Raw genomic sequence first — 23,330 nt, 5'->3', positions numbered from 1 at the left:
GCTACACCAGTAACAACAACAAAAGAGTAAATCTGTTATTACGAAGGATTAGTTTGCTAGAAAGGCAAACTTCGAGTATTTATAGACAAGGAAGTTTGGACACCAAGGAATTTCGAAAATCGAAAGCACAAATTCAGTTTTCATAATTCCTGGAAATGCTCTAACATGAGGTAGAACCGAGACTTGTTTTGGTAGAACCGTTAAACCCATGATTTGTAATTAAGTGTTCTTGATCAATCACGTAGTTCTTGAAAGTCATATGAACCAATTCTAAACTAGTTTGGAAGTGTGACAAATCGGTTTCAAGATTGTAAGTATGAAAGAGGACTTACAAAGTAAGGATGTCGACATACTTTGAACATGTGCAGTAACGCTTATCTTTAATTGTTCAAAGTTATTCCTTAATAGCTATAGGAAGAAAATCCCAAATCGAATAAAATAAATTGAAATCTTTTATTTAAGGTTTTTAATTTTATTTTAGGAAAATGAAAATTAGTAATGTGCATTTACTAGTTGGAGATTTTCTAAGAGATATTCGGTCATTATTTGGACAAAGCATTTCCAGGAATTATGGAAACCAAATCTGGATCGGTTTTGGAAATTCCTTGTTGTCCAAACTTCCTTGGTATATAAATATGAAAGTTTGCATTTCGAGAAAACTAATCCTCGTATAGCAAGAACTATCTCAGTTGTGCTGCTACTGGTGAAGCCGCCTATTCGGAGAGGAGAAATCTCTTACGGCCGCTCAGTTTAAAGTCTCCTTTGGGATTTTGAAGCTCTATTAGTACCGTTGGTGGGAAACTAGATAATTTCGGTTTATCTTTTGTTTTCGATTGATTTTATTGACTAACGGTGGTTGAACTTTGATTGCACCTAGTTTGTTTATGCTTGAGAATCTTCTCTTCTGATATAAGATTCACTCAAACTAGATCGAAGTTTCGATGGGGATCTTTAGACTGTTTGTAAATCTAAAGACATCTTGTGATAATCCATTGTTAACAGACTCCGTTCTATGCGTGATTGATCACAAGAGATTCAAGTTGATTGTGTGCAGGTGTTTATTGAAGATCTAAGAAGATTTGAAGACAAAGAAGACTTTGAAGATTTCTGATTTGGGTTTATAATCTTTGGTGTGCACAATACTTGTTTCGTTAAAATAGGATCCAAGTATAATCGGTTTATCCTTGTGGTAGATTAGATTGATTAGTTGTGTAGATCGGCATCAATACAATTCTTTGTGATTAAAAATATTGATTGCAAAATCTTAACAATTACTTCGGTAGTTGATAATAAGATAGATCTAAGAACCCGAAGAAGGAGTTTATTGAGATAAACAGAAGAGACTTTGTCGAACTCATATCACTTTGTTGAAAAGAGTTGATACCAAACAGATTTGTTGTTCCTTTACTGTTTGGAATATGAACCAAAGGAATTTTTCCAAGTACGTGACTTATTACATGTCAGAGGTCTGGGAATACATACGGAACTAGGTGAACTATAGGTTTAGTTGCTTGGTCTCAACTATACGAAGTTGGTTTGATTTTGTACAGCGGCTTAATCCTGAGAGTATTCAATTCTGGACAAGTTTCCGAGGTTTTTCTGCATTTGCGGTTTCCTCGTTAACAAAATCTTGATGTATCATTTACTTTTATTTTCCGCAATTATAATTGTTGTTATTATAATTTAAAGTAAATTACACTAACATTAATTCCTATTTACTTGTTAAGAAATCCTATTGTGTTTGGTTAAGTCCGAACCTTTTATCATGTAAACATACTTCGTTGTTGTATTGTCTCGATCTCGTATCCATAGACGATTACACGAAGTGTGAACCGATTAGTTGCATTGTCTCGAGTCAGTCCATAGACAATCACTTTCGGAGAAAGGACTTATATGTGGAAAAGTTTTAGTTTGAGGTATATTTGGGTACCCTCGTCTTTTCAGAATCTATTTAAATCTTAGTTAATTTTTCTGCATAACTATTATAAGTTCTCCTAATATAAGCGAAAGAAGAACTAGCAAGAAATTGATTATGATTTAAAGCTTGAAACAAAACAGTTTTTGATCTCCAATTGACCGCAAAATTGTTCTTCATCTTCATACTGTTGATGCCATTTTTGTTGTCATTAAGAAAGAATATTCTCCCATTACAGTATCCATGCATCCATTTAATGGCTTCACGTCAAGCTCTGGACTTAGCTTCTTCTGGGCTAGAACACCTTCCTGTTCCTCCTACGAAATCTAAAATTAGACCCAAATTATTCATTTTCACTACTCCGTAAGAAATTTTTTGAGTTTTACTCTGAAAAGCAGCATCAGAGAAGATATAAGACATATCATGCAGATTATCATTGTTTCCATAAGAATAGTTTTGGTGAGGCACATCACAATTACTAGTACAGATGTGATTCACAGATATAAATTTTTTGATCTTTAGTATAGTTAGGAAGGTCTTTTATAATAAACTCAATAAGATCCTTAGGGTTAGCTTTAACATTGTCAAAAACTACCCTACAATGGAATTTCCAATTGTACCATAATAGATACGCAAAGTGGCCTCTATTAGTACTGCCTTTTAGCCATAAAAAACACCATTCTTTAAAGTTCAGATTACCAGCAGCATAATAATTACTAAAGAAGGAAAGACCTCTCTAGATAGCTTCAAAGAAGACACATCTCCTAAATAGATGATCAACATTCTCTCTAGCATTGCAGTTAAATAATGGGAAGTTAATATCGAGAGGGGTATACCTGCCTAGGCTCCCCCTAACCGGAAGACAATCACTTAGAGCTTTCCATAAAAAATATTTTAACCATGGGCATTATATTTAGATTTCAGATACCTTTTCACTCTACATTAGTATTATTATGGTTTCTATCACACAAGTAGTATTAAACAGACTTAACAGAAATTGTACTATCTTTGGTTTTGATCCATTTTCTAATATCCTTTTTCTCATCACAACAAGGTTCAAGCAATTTAATTTCTTCAACATCATTAGATTATTAATTAGATTAAAGTTCTAGTTGTCCATATTCTCAATTATATCAGACACCTTAGTAACTAGATGCATATTATTGCTATTCTTAGGTTTTGGGGTTTTATTATTAGGTAACCATTTTTGTGTCCAAATATGGATGTTTCTACCATTTTCTAGCTCCCAACAATGATTTTCTCTTATGATATCTAGACCTTTACAGATACCGTTCCAGATCCAAGACTTCACATTTTTCTTTTTATAAAACACGGGTTCATTATTTGGGAAGTACTTATGCTTAAGGATGATACATCACAGTTTATCCAGGTATTCTATTAAGCGCCAAGCAAGCTTAGTTAACAAGGATATATTGAGTCCCAAGCCTTAAGGTAAATACCTCCACCAGCTTTACTGATGCACATTGAGTCCCAAGCCTTAAGATAAATACCTCTATTACATTATTATTTTCTATTATTTATTATTTTGACACCAAAAGTATCTTTGTTGAGCATTTAGCTTATCAAAAAGCACATCATTTGATACATAGGCATAGCACTGGTGAAAGAACTTATAAGAGTAGTTCTTCCATCTTGAGATAAAAACTTAGCCTTCCAACCTTGATCTCTACTATAGACTATATCTACAAATTTTGGTAATTAGAGCTCTTAGACCTATTAAAGAACAACGATGTTCCTAGATAAGTATCATTTTTCGTTATTCTACCCACCTTAATGACCTTCCCCGAGGAGTCACTAAAAATCTTTAACACATCAAGTAAATTTCTAGCTTGAACTATGTTAGCAGAAGTAAACAGAAAAGAATCGTCAATAAAGAAAAGATAAGAAACGAAATGACAATTTTTAGTAACTTTAATACATGTGACCTTACCATTCATCTCAGCATGAACGAGAAGCTTAGATCAAGCTTCCATATAAGCAATAAAATTGTAAGGTGACAGAGGGTCACCCTGTCAAATTCCCATAGTAGGAAAGAAATTTTCCCCGGGGAACCATTCACAAGCACATAATAAGAAACCGAAGATACGCAACTAAAAATAATCTCACAAAAATCATCCTAAAAAACAAATTGTTTAAAAACATATATAATGAAATCTCATTCTAGCCTATCAAAGGCTTTAGAAAGGTCTAGTTTTAGGGCCATATGACCTTTTTTTTACTGGTTTTCATAGTATGCAAAATTTCATGAGCAACTACAATATTATCTGTAATTTGTCTCTTAGAATAATAGCAGATTGGTTTTGAGAGACTAGGCTTTCAAGTAAGGGTTTTATTTTATTAGCAATAATTTTGATATTATTTTATAAATCGCATTACTTAAACTAATTGGTCTAAAGTCACTTGGGTTTTTATGACTTTCAAATTTAGGTATCAGAGATATAAAAGTATGGTTTATTTTCTGGTTAAAACTTTTATCCTTGAAAACTTTTTGGACCCAAGAAACTATTTCATCTTTTAGCGGGTCCGAATATTGTTGATAGAAGCCTGGAGGGAACCCATCTGGGCCAGAAGCACCCCAAGCATTCATCATGAAAAGCGCATCTCTGATTTGCAATTCATCTGATATTTCACAAAGCTTCATGTTATCATTCTCACTAATTGTAGGTTTTAGAATTTCCTTAAATATGGGGTCAATGCTTTTTCCACTAGTTTGAGCTATGTTTTTAAAATAATTAGTTAACAAAGAACTTTTTTGACCTTCTATCCATAAACATGTACTTTCTCTAAGAGCATAAATGCTATTAAATCTTTTCCTCCCAGAGGCGTATTGGTGGAAGAATTAAATATTACTATCATATTCATTAATCCACTTCTTCTTCACATGTTGACTCCAGCAAGCCTTTTCTATTTCATACCAAGAACTAAGTTCATTTTGTAGTTAACTTATCTTGTGTTTTGTTTCTAAGTCGTGTGGTTTTTTTCTTCTTATTCAATGTTAGATAAGATTGTTGATATATTTTTAAATATGGTACCAAAATCAGATTTATTCCAAGCTCTAACTTCATACTCTACATTTTTAAGAGTTTTGAACAGATTGTTATTTTTGTTTTTGCTTTTCCTTTGCGAGATGCTCTTATTTTTAACATCATTATAATTTTTATGTTCAATCCAACATCTCATATATCTATATGGTTTAAAGAACTTATCTTTGAAAGAAACAATTTCTAAGAGGATCGGAGCATGGTCTGAGGCAATTCTATTGAGATGCTTATTTGTTGATTTAGGAAAAAGCTCTCACCATTGATTGACAAATATTATGTTAATTCTCTCTTGAATATTTTGATTCCCTATTCTTCTGTTAGTCCAAGTAAAGGAGAGACCAGTAAAATTTAGATCTACTAAGCCTAAGGATTGAGTGCAGTGAAAAATATAAGCAAAACTACTAGTGGAAGGATTATTTCCACCTTATTTCCACCTATAATAACCAAGGAACATATAATTCACTAACACTAGTTATAAAATCCCATTGATCATTTCTGATGTTATTATCTAAGGCACCATAAATAAAAGAAACAAACATATTAAAGTTATCTTTAGGAATCTGAAAATGAAAAACATTATTCTAAAAAGAAATGAGTTTAACTGAGACTCTCTGATTCCAAGAAATAGCGAATCCTCCTGATCTACCCAAAGAAGGCATGATAAATCAATCTTTTAATGTCATTATTTTAAACACTTTTTCAACCATAGATAAGACGACTTTAGTTTCAAATAAAAAAACTACATCTAGGTTATAAGATTTATTCAGATGTCTCAGATGGTCTTGTTTTAGTTGTGATCTAATACCATGTAGGTTCCAAGATAGAATCTTAAAGTCATATCCTATAATATTTTCTTATGTAATGACATACCTAAATAACAGTCTTATAAAGGGAATATAATGGAGTATAAATTGTTAAGGAATGAAAAGACGAGGGTACCCAAATACACCACGTTTTTTTTCTTCATTTCAACCTATAAGTCTGATATCTCAAATGATCGTCTATGGACAAAGTCGACACAATACAAATTCAAGATATTCACTTGATAATAGTTACAGTCCGAAACCGATTTACTATAAGATCAATATCAAGTAATTAGGATTAACATACAAGTGTATTATTATAATAAGACAATTATAATGCGAAAGTAAAGTAAATTACGCAACAATATTTTGTTAACGAGGAAACCGCAAATGCAGAAAAATCTCGGGACCTAGTCCAAGTTTTGAATACTCTTAGAATTAAGACGCTATACAAAGAACAAAAGCCAATTTTGTATAGTTGAGACTAAGTAAACTACCCCTAGTTACTTAGTTTCCTCAGTATACCTGCGTCTTCGACCTTTTGGTCACGCATGTGAATCTCAAGACATAAATCACTATCTCAAGTTGCTTTACCAAGTAAAGTTTTTATGTATTCAACTCCTTTTGATCGTATTACAAATAAGAAAGGAACAAATTTTTTTTGGTAACCAGTCTATTCAATCTTTAAGAATAATGATTTGTTTAGTTGTCGACAAAGACTCTTATGTTTAATCTAATAAACTCGTTTATCTGGTTAGATCAATCTGAATCTCAATTTCCGGATTTGCAATCAAACAATATAAAAACTATAAAGTGATGCCGATCTTATCAACTAGATAATCACAAGTCTATCAAAGATAAACAAGATCTAGTTGGATCACAGCCGATCAAGATGTGTGAACGAAATTCACCAGATACGAAAACTAATTAGATAAATATTTTTCGTCTTCAAATCTTCGATTATCTTTAAAGTACCTGCACACAAAAACTTGAATCCTCTTGTGAACAATCACACACCAGAAAGGAATATGTTAACAATGTATTATCACTAGATTATTTTGGATCTAACAACAGTTCTAAAAATCCCGTCGATACTTTGATCTAGTTTGAGTGACCCTTATGTTATAAGAGAAGGCTCTCAAGAATAACCAAACTAGGTGCAGTCAAAATTACAACAACCGTTAGTCAATCAAATCAATAATCAAAAACAAAAATAACAATGCAATTATCTAGTTTCCCACCTCCGGTACTCGTAGGGCTTCTTGATCCCATAGAAGTCTTTAAACGAGCGGTCGTAAGAGATTTCACCTAATTAGGTTACTTTCCTCTTCGGATAGACGGATCCACCAGAAACAACACGAATGAAGTTTCCCTGGCTCTCAAGATAGTTTGCGAGAAATGCAAACTCAAGTATTTATAGACCAAGGTTGTTTGGACAACAAGGAAATTCCAAAATCGAAAATATTCTCAAGATATACATTAAAGTACCTAATTTCATTTTTCCTATTTCTAATAAATGTCAAACACTATTTCCGAAATCTCTCTTTAATAAATTTCTAGTATTAGTTTAGCACATTAACTAATAATAATTTTTTAGAGTATATACTTTAATTGCTGGTAATTAAAACATGTAAAATTGAAAATCATAATTATATGCTTTTCAATATTTCGGTTTGGGATCACCTTGAGTATCAAGGAATATCTTTGAAAATTAATGAGAAGAGTTATGCACATGTTAAAATAATATCGACATCTAGAAGTTTCCTATCTGTTAGAGCATTGCTCGGTCGAACTCGCATGCGTTGCAATCTCAAGCATGTTTGTCAATGTTAGTGATCAAAACTATGAGTCCTGATTTCTAGCCTATTTAGATGTCTCAGACTAGGACATAGATTGTTTAGTTGAGCTTTAGACTTCACGGCGTTCATCTCTTGAAGACGAAGAACTACTAAGCGGATCTTGTGGAACTTTATCGACAAAAGGTATGTGGAGACTGAAACTTATCTATCACTTGGAAAGTCTATTTCTACTATATTTCTTATATTGAGACATAAGTCGTGTTACGATATAGTTTTCTATTATACACATTTGAGATTTCGAGCAGAGTTTATCTCGCTTATATATTTCTCGGAATATGTGTTGGCAAGCTTTCGCTTCGGCCGAATTCATCTTACATTCGTGACGAAAGTCCGAATAAGATCATATGAAAATTGTCGAGTTACATCTTACATGGTTTGTGTGATACAATCATTTGGTGTTGTCTTGGAATGTTTCATTATGATAATTTCAAGAACTTGAAAATTGCTTTGACGAAAAATAGTTTGTGAACAACAACTATATAACGTCCTCTAAGAAAGTTTCAATGATTGAAATGAAGAGTTGATTATGTAACCATCTTTGGATATAAGCAAATATAGTGTGTTCGCACATTAGTGTATAAATCCATAAACCGGGAGCCAAGTGTACGCATATGTGTGTATACGAAATTGGTGAAGGAGGTAGGTTAAGTATGCGTACCAGTACGCATACTGGTGGAAGTTTTCCAACCGAAAATTTCTGCTGAGTTTGGTTTTGACAAACTCTTAACTAGTCACTTTAAGTATGCGTACGGGTACGCATAGTGGCGGAAGTTTTCGAACCGAAAATTTCTGCTGAGTTTGGAAACTAAAACAAACTCAAATCCGGTTGCTTAAGTACGCATACCCGTATGCATACTTAAGCTGGTTACTTTATCAAATCGATCAGTTCATGAACTTAAACATTTAAACCATAAGGAATGCAACCTTTGAAAACGGTGGCTATAATTTTCATGATCGATTCAAGTGAATCAAACTGATTTTGTTTCGATTGTGTTCTTGCATACTTCTATGAGAATATAAAAATTGAACAACTCTTTAACTAGTTTCGTTTGAGTCATTTCAACTAGTTATGGATAAGTTGAATATGGTTGATATGAGATTTATCATATGGCTAACTTCGGTTGACCATTGTTGAGCCAACATGAGTATACACGTTTGGGTACGGTTCATAAACCTAAATGAGGGTACATTTCATTTGTGTGTAACAAGCTAAGTTCGATCTAACGGTTGAAAGATATTAGCTTGGTTGAATCAGGTTTTTCATCTAACGGTGAATATTGAATGCTTTGTTACCAGGTAACTTAGATTGCAAACCCTGATTTAGAAACTATATAAAGGAGAACACTAGCAACTGGGAAACCTAATCCCCACACTTTTGTATGTTACTAGTTGCATAAGCTAGAGTCGGTTCTCCTTTAACCTTAGGTTTTCCTAAACCTTGTTGGTTAACGACTAGAAAGACTTCATTGGGATTGTGAAGCCAGACCCAACTATTTTTCTTGTAGTTGTGTGTTCTGATCTTTCTCGATTCTATCATTTGAGTGCTATCTTCTCTAAGATTTGCTCGAGATTAATTTCTCCGATAGGCAAGATAAAACGTGATCACAAACATCTTCGTCTCATCGTTTGTGATTCCACAATATCTAGTTTCACCATCATACGATTTAGATTATCGTGAGGTGATTAATAATACTAGGATGTTCTTCGGGAATATAAGTCAGGTTTATCAATTGGTTCTTGTTCACCTTGATTTATCAAAAAAACGGAACAAAAACTCTTGGGTATTTCGGTGGGAGACAGATTTATTCAATCCTATAGACTTTTCTGTGTGAGACAGATTTGTTTATCAAGTCTTCGACTTTGGGTCGTAGCAACTCTTGGTTGTTGGTGAGGTCAGCTAAGGGAATCAAGTGCGTAGTATCCTGCTGGGATCAGAGACGTAAGGAACGCAACTGTACCTTGAATCAGTGTGAGATTGATTAGGATTCAACTACAATCCAGTCCTAAGTTCATTGGTAGTAGGCTAGTATCTGTAGCGGCTTAATACAGTGTGGTGTTCAAACTGGACTAGGTCCCGGGGTTTTTCTGCATTTGCGGTTTTCCTCGTTAACAAAATTCTGGTGTCTGTGTTATTTCTTTTCCGTATTATATTTTGTTATGTAATTGAAATATCACAGGTTGTGCGTTGAATCGATCAATTGGGAAATCCAACATTTGGTTGTTGATTGAAATTGATTGATCCTTGAAAATTGGTCTTTGGTACCGTTAAACTTACTCCTCTTATATTCAATCGGTCTCGCAAATTTCTATTTGTTGATTGCAGATTGAATTGAGAGTTAGAGATATAAACTCTTGTATATACTTTTTCTAAAGATTGAGTCTGACTGTCTAGTTGATTCTCTTTAAAGTATATTTTGGAGTAAGTCCTCTCAGATTGCCAAACGAATTATTGGGTGTGGTTGTTATACCCATGCATTTTCAATTGGTATCAGAGCAGGCAAATAAATTAAAGACCTTAGAAGTCTGTGTTTGTAGGATCTGATATGGACAGAAGTGTTATCTATGATAACACATCGCCAGAAATAAAAGCTATGTTTCTATGAAATCTATCAAAGAGAAAGATTTGTCAATCTAGAATATAGGTGAACCCAGCGTTCCAATGAAACAAACAGACATTGATAAGTGTTACCCTGACTACGTTACCAACGAGTCTGACTCTGAAGTTGAAAGAAATGCAGCCAAGGAGAGTGCAGTGATTCTAAAACTTGTTAGAATCTAGGATGATGATGCCAATCGGTTGAAACACAAAGTCAATGTCCTTGTTGGTATGGTAAATGAGCGTGACTCTCTCCTAAAGATCCTGCATGAGGGGAAACTCAAAAAGGATGCTTTGGAAACTGAACTTATTTTGTGTAAACTCTCTATTCAAGAATGTTCCAAAGAGTCCACAATACCAACTGCTTCTGATAGAACTATAAAAATTTCTGTTCCAGAAGCAAAAAGATGTGCCTGTTGTTAAAGCATTGCTCGGTCGAACTCGCATGCGTTGCTATCTCAATCATGTTTGTCAATGTTAGTAATAAAAACTATAAGTCTTGATTTCTAGTCTATTATAACTAAGTCTCGGACTAGGATAGAAAGTGTAGTTGAGCTCAAGGACTTCATGGCGATTCATCATACAAGTAGAAGAACTACTCAAGGAACCGGTGGAACTTCTCGACAAAAAGGTATGTGAAGACTTGAACTTATCTATCACTCAAAAGTATATCTACTCTATCTCCTACTCTTTGAGACAAGAAGTCGTATGCTATATATATATAGACTTTGATTATACACATTTGGTATTTCGATCCGAGTATACCTCGCCTATCTATATCTCGAAATATGAGTTGGTATGCTTTTCGCTTTAACCAAGTTTATCTTTACCATGTGACGAAAGTCATGATATGTTTCAATCATTTGAAAATTTCTTTGACGAGAAATGGTGTAACAACTATATAACGTCCTCTAAGAATGTTTCAATGATTGAAATGAGAGTTTAGATTACATAACCAATGGTGGACATAAGCATTATTGTGGAAACACATTTATGTATAAGTCCTATTCCTGGAACCAAAGTTTGCGAACTTTGTTGATCAAGAGAACCGAAAGAATTGCGTGAGCCAAGTCCGCGAACTTCCGAAGTTCTCAAACCCGAGAATTTCTGCTGGAGTTGAAAAACTACTTGCGTGAAACTAAGTCTGCGAACTCAGTCCGCGAACTGGCGAAGTTCTCAGACCCGAGAATTTCTGCTGGAGTTTGTAAACTCTGCCCGGTAACTTAAGTCCGCGAACCTAGTCGTCGAACTTGAGAAAGTTATATATCTGAAGATGATTTCTGAACTTAAACTTAAAAAGGTTAAGGAATGCAGTTTGAAAACCGTGGCTATAAAATTTCATGAACCGATTCGAGTGAATCAAATCATCTTTGCTTCAATTGTGTCTTGTGTAGTACATGGGATTTCCTTGCAATTGAACAACTCTCTAACTAGTTCATTTGAAATCATTTGAACTAGTTATGGTGCAGAAGAACGTGGTTGATATGGAATGCTCATATGGCTAACCATTTGGTTAACTATTGTTGAACCAACAAGTGCAAACGTTTGGGTACGGCTAACAAACCTAGAAGCGTGCATTTTCAAGTGTGTGTAACAAGCTAAATTTTCGATCTAACAGTTGAGAAATATTAGCTTGAATCTAAATCAGGTTTCATCTAACGGTGGATATTGATTGCTTTGTTACCAAGGTAACTTAATTGCAAACCCTGATTTAAAAGACTATATAAGGGGAACTCTAGTATCTGTGCAAAACTAATCCCCACACCTCACGTGTGATACTAGTTTGCATACTAGAGTCGGTTCTCCTTTGACCTTTGGTTTTCTTCTTCTGAAACCAGGTTAACGACTTAAAGACTTCATTGGGATTGTGAAGCCAGACCGATACTACTTTTATCATAGTTGTGTGATCTGATCTTGCATCTTTTATCGTACGAGTACAATCAGATTGATTGGCTTGAGATTGATATCTCCGATAGGCAAGATATAAAAAGTAATCACAAACATATTTTTCTCATTGTTTATGATTCCGCAACATCTTGTTTCGCTACCATACGATTAAGATTGTTGTGAGGTGATTTGATAACTCTAGGATGTTCTTCGGGAATATAAGACCGGATTATCAATTGGTTCCTGTTCACCATGATTATTATCAAAAGACGAAACAAAACCTTTTAGGGTTTATTTGTGGGAGACAGATTGATCCTTTGATAGACTTGTCTGTGTGAGACAGATTTGTTTATTTTCAAGTTTTCGACTTTGTTTCGTAGCAACTCTTAGTCGTGGGTGAGATCAGCTAAGGGAATCAAGTGCGTAGTATCCTGCTGGGATCAGAGGCGTAGGGAGTACAATTGTACCTTGTATCAGTGGGAGTCTGATTGGGGTTTAACTACAGTCCAGTCCGAAGTTAGCTTGGAGTAGGGTAGTGTCTGTAGCGGCTTAATACAGTGTGTGTTCAATCTGGACTAGGTCCCGGGGTTTTTCTGCATTTGCCGTTTCCACGTTAACAAAATTCTGGTGTCTGTGTTATTTCTATTTCCGCATTATATTGTTTATCTTTATAATTGAAATAATACAGGTTGTGCGTTGTAGATCATCAATTAGAATATCCAACCTTTGGTTGTTGATTTAAATTGATTGATCCTTGGATATTGGTCTTTGGTACCATCCAAGTTATTCCTTGTATTTGATAAAGACTCGCTGATTGTTATTAGCTTGAGTAAAGATCAAATCAAGAGAGAGAGATATTAACTACTCGATATACTTTAATCTAGATTGAGTCTGACTGTCTAGTTGATTCTCTAGCAAAGTATATTGGAGTTAGTCCAGACAGATTGCTAAGAGAAATATTGGGTGGTGTTGTTAGACCCCGCCTTTTCACCTGTATCTTCCTATGATCAAGGAATATTCACATCACATGGATGGAAAAAGTCTCCCAACGATGGTATTGAGACTGTTTCCTCTAATCACTTCGGTGATCAGAAAGTATGTCTCTTTTGTGATTCAAGAGGACATGTTGAACAGAAGGGGAATTCTAGGTTGAATGACAATTATTTTGTTCATCTTCAACACACCTTAGATTTGATTCTCAAAGGTGTATCTGACATTCGTATGTCGGAACCAATTGGTTTTAGTACTCACCCTGTGTATCTTACCAGGAAAATTAGTTCGATGTGTTTCTCAAATGTTCAAACGCGAAACAGTCTCCCTAAACCAATTCGTTCAAGAAGAACTCATGGATCTTCTTCAATCAAAAAGGAAGATAATGATGTGATAAAGGTACCAGAAGAAGGAAGCAAAAAGGGAGATCTAGAAGACAACCTAAAAATGATAATAGAAGGTTATAAAGAAATCATCAACAGGCTGTCAATTCCCTCTGCACAAAATCCTTTAGTTAAGAAACCATTCTATGCGTCGTATTTTGATGATAGTAAGTTTTATAATAACTTTTCACATCATATTGGTTTTCCTCCAAACATCAGGATAAAGAGGTTTAACAGAAAACAACGTTCATTTGATGAGCTCAAGGCCCATACTGTGCTAATTAATCACAAGGTTGAAACCTCACTCTCAAGAAAAATCCTGCCAGAGTGAGATTTATTCAGGTATACTTGATGGAAAAATGTTTTCTGATTTTCTATGTTATTTTCTTATCTTTCTTAGTTGGATAATCATTCACAAAAATTTCTGCATAAGTATTTGTGTTTTCTTTGGACAAATCGTTGTTTTCTTAATCTTAAAACTTTTGTTGTGTCAAAATTGCTACTCTTGCTCTAAAATTGTTCTCCTGTAAGAATGCAAATTTTATTGAGCTAAGATCTGTGAGATTTTTCACATAGGCAAACATTATCGTTGAATGGTCTTCTTAATTGAGTCTTTCCCTTCTTGAGTCATTTATGAATAATGAGCCAACTTTGTGTTCATACGGGTATCCTTGTTACATGTCACAGACCGACTTTCGAAACCCTAACCTCTGGGTTTCTGTGAAACCATTTAAATACCAAACCCTTATTTCGAAAAGTACGCATACTCCATGCTACTTTTTCAGTCAATAATGGCATCTCCTTCAGGAACTTGTAATTTTCCAAGAGGCTTTCTTGATAAGGGTTTTGGGCTCACACTCAAAGAGGAGGAGAAAGGAACTCTCGTGGAAGTTGATGACACGTCTTCTCAATCTCCTAATAACTTCTTAGATATTAAGGGTGATGAAGAGATTTCTAATGAAGTTGTTCAAAACTTTATCAATCAGTTTAATGATGCAAAGTTGCTGCTTGTTAATACTCTGAAAGAACTAGATGTGTTAAGAACTGGATTGATAAAGGTCAACTCCGACCTTACTCTAATGAAGACACGACTTAAGGATCGTCTCAATGTTGTGTCTGAAGATGCGGTTAATTCCGTCTGTTACAAGCTTGAAGGTCTTGGAACCCGTGAAGCCTCCGTACCTGAACTCTGATTATCGCTTATGATTTATTCTTTGGTTTTTAGAGTTGTTTTTTATTTTGTCTAGGAAACTTCTTATGAGAATTTTATTCTTTTGTTTTTATGAAGGATAACTAGGGTTTGGAATAGCCATTATTGTGAGTACACATAGCTACTGCCAACGTTTTCATCTTCTATGTTTTTAGATTTATTTATTTAAATTCTAAGTTATTTGGAAGATGATGTTTGCAGTATTAATCTTTATGGTTTCATATATTGCAAATTTTTATGGGATATGTTGTTTACGTCCGTGAACCTTGACTATCCCATATTTGTTCAAAAGTTATCTCTATTATATGTCGGTATGAAAGTATTGATAAAGGATAGAATGAACTTTTGACAAACAAAAGTTAAGCCTATTATGTCTTTATGCAAATATTGATGAAAGATAGGATGAACTTTTGTTTACAAAGATTAAGTCTATTATATGTCATTGTGCAAATAGTGATGAAAAATAGAATGAATCTTTGTTTATTCCGCAGTATTGATCCTTTCCTGATCCACGTCTTTGTGTATATATTGTGTTGTTCTGTAAGTTTTCTTATGTCGAGCATGGCCAATTGAATTGATCATTTTTGTGGCTAATTCAGTTGTGATTTTTGGATACAAATTAATGTCCTCATGTGATTTGATTATGTCCAAAGAAATCTTTCTTTTCTCGTAAATGTAAGGTCGCTCTTGTTGTTCTTTTGAGAATGACATTTTATGGGGGAGAGTTCTTTTTGAACTTGTAATTAATCGTCATATCTTTGTGGGGAGTCCGGCTGTGGAATATTGTAGGAGTTATCTTGTATGTTAATAAACTCCTTGATGAATGCATTTAGCTTCGGCTTTATGATTGCATCTAAATAAGTTGGTATGTTATTCTCTTTTGGTCAAGAAGTATATCTATGAAAACTTCATGAGGATCCCACTAGTTTTTTTACCTTTGCCAATTTGTATTGAAAAAAAAAGGAGAATTAATGTGTAGTTTCATACTATAAATACATATGCTTTATGGATCATTATGCAAGGGGAAGTGATTTTCATGTCGAGATAAAGTATTGACAAAGGGGGAGTGATATATATTAAAAAGGAGAGGGTACCCAAATATACCTCAAGCTAAAACTTTTCCTACCTATAAGTCCTTTCTCCGAAAGTGATTGTCTATGGACTGAGTCGAGACAATACAACTAATCGGTTCACACTTAGTGTGATCGTCTATGGATACGAGATCGAGACAATAAAACAACGAAGTATGTTTACTTGATACAAAGGTTCGGACTTAACCAAATACAATAGGATTGCTTATCAAGTAAATTGGATTGCTTTTCCTACCTAGTTCCTTTTGTATTCCCACACCTCCAACTTATAAATAAGTCACGTACTTGGAACAATTTCTTTGGTTCGTATTCCAAACAGTAAAGGAAAACAAATCTGTTTGGTATCAACTCTATTCAACCAAGTGATATGAGTCGGACAAAGGCTCTTCCGTTTATCTCAACATAAACTCCTTCGTCAGGTCCTTAAATCTATCTTATGTTCAATCACCCAAAGGTAATCGATTAAGATTAAGCCAACAACACCTTGAATCTGAAGAACCGTGTTGATGCCGATCTACTCAATTAATCAATCCAATCTACCACAAGGATAAACCGATTATTAATTGGATCTTCTTTTACAGAAACAAGTATTGTGCACACCAAAGATTATAAAACCCAAGTCGGATCTTCAATATCTTCTTTGTCTTCAAATCTTCTTAAATCTTCAATAAAAACCTGCACAAAATCACTTGAATCTCTTGTGATCAATCACGCATAGAATGGAGTCTGTTAACAATGGATTATCACAAGATCGTCTTTAGAACTAACAACAGTCTAAAGATCCCTGTCGAAACTCTGAACTAGTTTGAATGAATCTTATATAAGAAGAGAAGATTCTCAAGAATAAACAAACTAGGTGCAATCAGATTTCAACCACCGTTAGTCAATCAAATCAATCGAAAACAAAAGATAAACCACAATTATCTAGTTTCCCACCAACGGGTCGCGCTAGAGCTTCTCAATCCCAAAGAAGAGTTTAAACTGAGAGGTCGTAAGAGATTTCGCCTAATTAGGTTACTCCCCTCTCCGAATAGGCGGCTACACCAGTAACAACAACCAAAGAGTAAATTTGTTGTTACGAAGGATTAGTTTGCTAGAAAGGCAAACTTCGTGTATATATAGACAAGGAAGTTTGGAAACCAAGGAATTTACAAAACCGAAAATATCCTCAAGATATTTATTAAAGAACAAATTCGGTTTTCATAATTCCTGGAAATGCTCCGTCCAAAAATAACGATCGAAATCTCTCGGAAAATCTAATTAGTAAATGCACATTACTAATTCTGTAAGTTCCCTACAAAATGAAATTAATAACCTTAATTAAAAGATTCTTAACTTACTTATGTTTCGATCCTGGGATTCTCTTCCCTTAGCCGTTAAGGAATATCTTTGAACAATTAAAGAAATAAACGTTTACAACACGTGTTCAAAGTTTGTCGACATCTTAACTTTGTAAGTTATCTTTCACACTTACAACCTTGAAACAGATTTTCCAAACTTCCAAACAAGTTCAGAATTGGTTCATCTGACTTTCAAGAAATATGTGATTGATCAAACCAGCAGTCAATCGCAATCATGGGTTTACGGTTCTACCAAAACAAGTTTCGGTTCTACCTCCATGTGAGTATTGTGCATAGTCACACTAGCTTTCCAAAAATCCGGTTGACTAGGTACTTGGATCGGTTCCCCACATATATATGGTATCTAACTTATATGTGTTGCACATGTCCATAGGATCGGTTCCCCTTTGCCTAAAAACGTGTTGCACATGTCCATATGATTGGTTCCCCTTTCTTCTATAAACCTTGTTGCACCCCATACAAGGATCGGTTCCCTTTGATGTACTGCACCCCTTACAAGGATCGGTTCCCCCTTTCCTTTTAATTGGTCAGAAATACAAAATCCGATCATACCACAGGTGATTACATAAGATCGGTTTTACTAATAAAAGTTATACCAATACATAAGTCAGGCCTTTGTGAATAGTTCTACCAAGAACACAACAATTTGTGAGAGGTTATATTCTATCACACATATTGGTTGTTCATAAGATATGCAATGAATACCAAAACCAATAACACCTGGTAATTTCCTTTTCGGTCCACAAACAAGTTTATGAACTTACTTCCTATATCGTATGTAAACATTGTTCCCTAAGATGAAATCCTCACCTCATACCCATACATAATCACAATAGCATTCAAATGATTGTGGCGATGTCTTATCTACAAAGTTTAATGGTTAAGCAATAAACCTCGTATTGTATTCCTTAATACTATGTCTATCTAGACTTCTCATATGCTTCGTAGTTATGTTTTCAATATGCACGACTTGAAAGATACGTTAGGGAATGAAACAGTTTAAGTCAAATATCACTACCTCAAGTGGAAGGATGATTGTTGTCGTTGTAGCTCCTTGCTTCTTCACATCTTCAAGACTTCGCAATACTTGTAATGTCTCATATCCTAATACTTTCAATCTAACCTATACGAAGTTGACTCTAGTACATAATCAAGCGACTCTTAACATGAGTTTTGATTCACTAAAATATGACAACCAAACTTGACATACCAACGCTTGGTGGGTTCAACCGAGCAATGCTTTAACAATCTCCCCCTTTGTCAATTTTAGTGACAAAACTCTTACATCATATGGATAAACAAATTACAATAATTCATTACAATCCGCTTGATTCCCGATTCAACAACAAAGTAAAACTGCTTACATTCAATCCTTGAAAATGCAACAACGGCATTATAATAACAAAGTTAATACTCCCCCTAAGGAAGATAGATAGATATTCAATCCGCACGTCTTTGTTATACCAATTTATATGACATGTTACTCCCCCTTAGTCTGTGCTTTCACTCTTTCTTTAGGTAAAACATTCAAGCACCAATGTTCTTTTCCCTAGCGATGCCAATCAATATAAAATCAATGCCAGCATCACCTGTTTACTCCACATATTTCTCCCCCTTTTTGTCACAAAAATGACAAAGAAACGAAAAAATAAATAAAGGACAACACGAAAAGAATCTTACAAATTTAAAAAAAATAGACTTGCAAACCTATAGAGTTGGGCACGAGGGTTCCACACATCACGTTCTGATAACCAATATCAAAACCGAAACTACAAGTAGTCTTATTTTGATATGTTACCAAGGAAACAATTTTCCGAAATGATTTTTCCAATTTAGTTTAGCAAACCAAAAACAACTAAGCACATTAGTCCCTTTGCTAAACCGATTGTTCAAAAACAACCGCTTAATTCGATAAGACCAAAATAAAGATAAACTCCATTTTTCTCATCAGGTTCTAATTATCTGTAAACTTAGACCTTTCAATTTTAGACAAGACAAGTACTAGGTTAGTTAACTAGCATTCCTTGTTTAAGAATTCGATTAGACTTGAATAACCGAAACCTCACTTTGATAAGACAAACTAAGATCAGAATTAACTTAGTTTCTTATCTGGAATCGAATTGGACTAAACAACTCATCCCGTACATAAATTATTTAGTTAAGCCATAAATAATTCATACAAACCAAAATAAATCAACTTGCATAATTATTCACCTCAACCGGAAGCAATTGAAACAACATGGACATTAAAGGCACCGCAATTGCACCGTAATTTTGTAAGCCTGAACAATTGACACCATACAAAAGCAAGATAACAATGGTTTTTCTTAACCGGAACCAATTGAATCACACACACATCAATTGTACCGAAATTTTGTAAGCCTGAACAATTGATACCACACAATAAAGCAAGTTAACAATAGTTTTTCTTTACCGGAACCAATTGAAACACACATCCACACACACATCATGGAATAAATATCAATTGAACCGAAATTTTATTAAGCAAAAGCAACAAATATATATAATATAAACTCAGATTTTCTTAAACAGGAAAACAATTAACTAACAAGATTGTTACCTCAAATTTCGCATCCACTTCTCCAGTATGATAGCATCTTCATCCAGGGAGAACCGATATCGAAATATCACCACGTTGTCATCCTTATGCATAAACAAAAGAATAACAACACACCTCAACCTTTACCAGAGACAGGTTGAAAACCGGTTTTAACAATTGCAAGCAAAAGTTGAAAACCGTCGAAACACATATGCTTTTATGTTAAACCAAAACCGATTCAACATATTGTGACTTTTTCACATATTGTTTCTAACAGAACCCCTCGTGATCCTTTGATAAAGCCTACCTACTAGGGATAAGACTTAATCCCACTAAATCAAAAAGTCACCCAAATCATAAGGGTTCACAATATATGAGATCGAATATTAAGGTAGTAAAACCGAAATCAAACATCCCATAAACATACATAGCAATAAGATAAAAGCAATTAAGCACAGCCTATGTAAACCGAAAACTATCACAAGAAAAATTACTAATCAAATAATTTTATTTATAATAGTTTTATTCATAATAGACCAATACAATCAATGAATGAAATAAAAAATTGATGTCTATTATTCTAGATTACGTATTACAGCAAATCACTTAATCTGTAATGACCTTCTGACATGAGTTTTTTTTTTTTTAAAGGTCATCCTCAATTTCCTCAAATTTTTCAGGATCTTCATCAACAGCATCTCGACTGATATCTCGGATTCTGCACACAGTACCTTGGTTATGTTCACAGGCTAAAACATTAACCTTTCGATTAATATTCCTAGCATACTCCCTATTACCGATTCCAAGTTTAATCAGATTCCTTTGGTTACGGATAACAGTTCTTAGTAATGCTGTCTGTCTATGATGAGTTTCGATGGTACTGAGGAGGACTTGTCGAAGATTGATAATATCAACCTTAGCATCCAAACTGTTTTGGACAAGAAGATGAGTCATATCGTCTTTTTCATTATCGATGTTTTCACAACCAGATTTCTTGAAGGCATTATCAAGATGTAAATTTTCCTTAGAAGTCATTCCACTCAAGGCTTTTAGAAGATGTGCTTGAGATCTGGTTTGAGATTACATCCTTTTGTATAAGTTCTCTGACACTTTGAGTACTAATACGAGGAATACCTTTAATACATTCCAAACATAGATATCAGCATTAAATAAATAGTTCTGACAAGATTTGAAAAAAGATTTTCGCATCCAATGTGTTACAGCAACACAATATTTTTCAAAGAGATTATCTCCAAAATCGGTATCAATAGATACTAGCTTATCCTTTTTACACAAGTTGTTGTAAGACAACCTTTCTACACATAAAGATGAATAACAAATCCTTAAGGTAGATTGTGTAATCTCTCTATGTTGAATAATAGATATTAGTTGGATACCAGTTGCCCGGGTATGTGTGCTTCCTTACATCCGAGGATCGGGCAAGGTAAGGATGCACACTCCAATGCGGTTAAGCACTGGGATGAGGATAATCCTCATCATACGCTTCAGGAGGAGATCTTTCTCCATTTTGAACACAATCATGTTCTTCTTCGTGGGTTCTGAACCCATCCTTTTTGTTAAGGGAATTACGAGATACAATGTCCTTAATCACATCTTGTGCCCAGGATGGTATGTTCCTTGAACTTGAACCCGTTTTGTCTAGATCTGTCAGTCGACAGTTTGTTAACGTCTTTTGTTCAAGACGTTCTATATGTCCTCTTAAGGTTTTCATCCCTTGTTGGAACTGTTTTTCTAAACGCTTGTTCAGATATACCTCTTGACATGTTTCAGTAAAAAGTTTCTCAATAAGGACCTTATTCCTTATCTGTGAGTGTTCCAGCGAATGAGTAAGATTTTCACACTCTATAGTCAGTTGATGAACTTCATTGCATAAATCCATTTTTTGTTCCTCATAATCTATCAGATTATTTTGAAGACTAAGTGTTTATCGTTTTCCTTCATATATTCTTACATTCATTTGAATAATAAGTTTTAGGACATTATCTTGACTATCAATGGATTTACCTTTTTCTGAATTTTTTTCAATATGTTTGAAAAATCTTTCCATCATTTTAGCAAATTCAGAACTCGGGATAACAAGTGAATTGAATCTCTTTTCAGAAGATTTCTCACAATGAATTGGAGATGAGTCCAAACCATGTTTCTTGAGTTTCGAACTCACCCCTTTTTGATCAGGAACCTGATTCGTAATCAAATTATTAGTCATACACTTTTTCTTTAATTTTCGAAAAGACTTTCGAGACCAATTTCCATTGGTTTTCCTTGAGATCATACTCTCATTATCTTGTCTTTCGTTAACTGAATCATCCTTTGGATTCATTCTTATAGGTTGGATTGCACCAAACACATATTGTTAGATCTTTTGGTGTTTGCCTGCTCTGATACCAATTGAAAAGGCGAGGGTACCTAAATATACCTCAAGCTAAAACTTTTCCTACCTATAAGTCCTTTCTCCGAAAGTGATTGTCTATAGACTGAGTCGAGACAATACAACTAATCGGTTCACACTTCGTGTGATATTCTATGGATACGAGATCGAGACAATACAACAATGAAGTATGTTTAATTGATAAAAAGGTTCATACTTAACCAAACACAATAGGATTGCTTATCAAGTAAATATGAATTAACGTTTGTGTAATTTATTTTAATTATAATAAAACAATTATAATGCGGAAAATAAAAGTAAATGACATAGCAAGATTTTGTTAACGAGGAAACCGCAAATGCAGAAAAACCCCGGGACCTAGTCCAGAATTGAATACTCTCAGGATTAAGCCGCTCCACAAAATTACATTAACTTCGTATAGTTGAGACCAAGTAACTAAACCTATAGTTCACCTAGTTCCGTCTGTATTCCCACGCCTCCAACTTATAAATAAGTCACGTACTTGGAACAATTCCTTTGGTTCGTATTTTAAACAGTAAAGGAACAACAAATATGTTTGGTATCAACTCTATTCAACCAAGTGATATGAGTCGGACAAAGTCACTTCCGTTTATCTCAACATAAACTCCTTCATCAGGTCCTTAGATCTATATTATGTTCAATCACCCAAAGGTAATCGATTAAGATTAAGCCAACAACACCTTTAATCCGAAGAACCGTGTTGATGCCGATCTACTCAATTAATCAATACAATCTACCACAAGGATAAACCGATTATTATTTGGATCATATTTTACCGAAACAAGTATTGTGCACACCAAAGATTATAAAGCCCAAGTCAGATCTTCAATATCTTCTTTGTCTTCAAATATTCATAAATCTTTAATAAAAACCTGCACACAATCACTTGAATCTCTTGTGATTAATCACGCATAAAACGGAGTCTGTTAACAATGGATTATCACAAAATCGTCTTTAGAACCAACAACAGTCTAAACATCCCTGTCGAAACTCTGAACTAGTTTGAGTGAATCTTATATCATAAGAGAAGATTCTCAAGAATAAACAAACTAGGTGCAATCATATTTCAACCATCGTTAGTCAATCAAATCAATGGAAAACAAAAGATAAACCGCAATTATCTAGTTTCCCACCAACGGGTCGCGCTAGAGATTCTCAATCCCAAAGAAGACTTTAAACTGA

The sequence above is a fragment of the Papaver somniferum genome, chromosome 6 (genome assembly GCF_003573695.1).
Source record: "Papaver somniferum cultivar HN1 chromosome 6, ASM357369v1, whole genome shotgun sequence".
In the NCBI taxonomy this organism is placed as follows: Eukaryota; Viridiplantae; Streptophyta; class Magnoliopsida; order Ranunculales; family Papaveraceae; genus Papaver; species Papaver somniferum.
Note: the sequence above shows the minus strand (reverse complement) of the source record.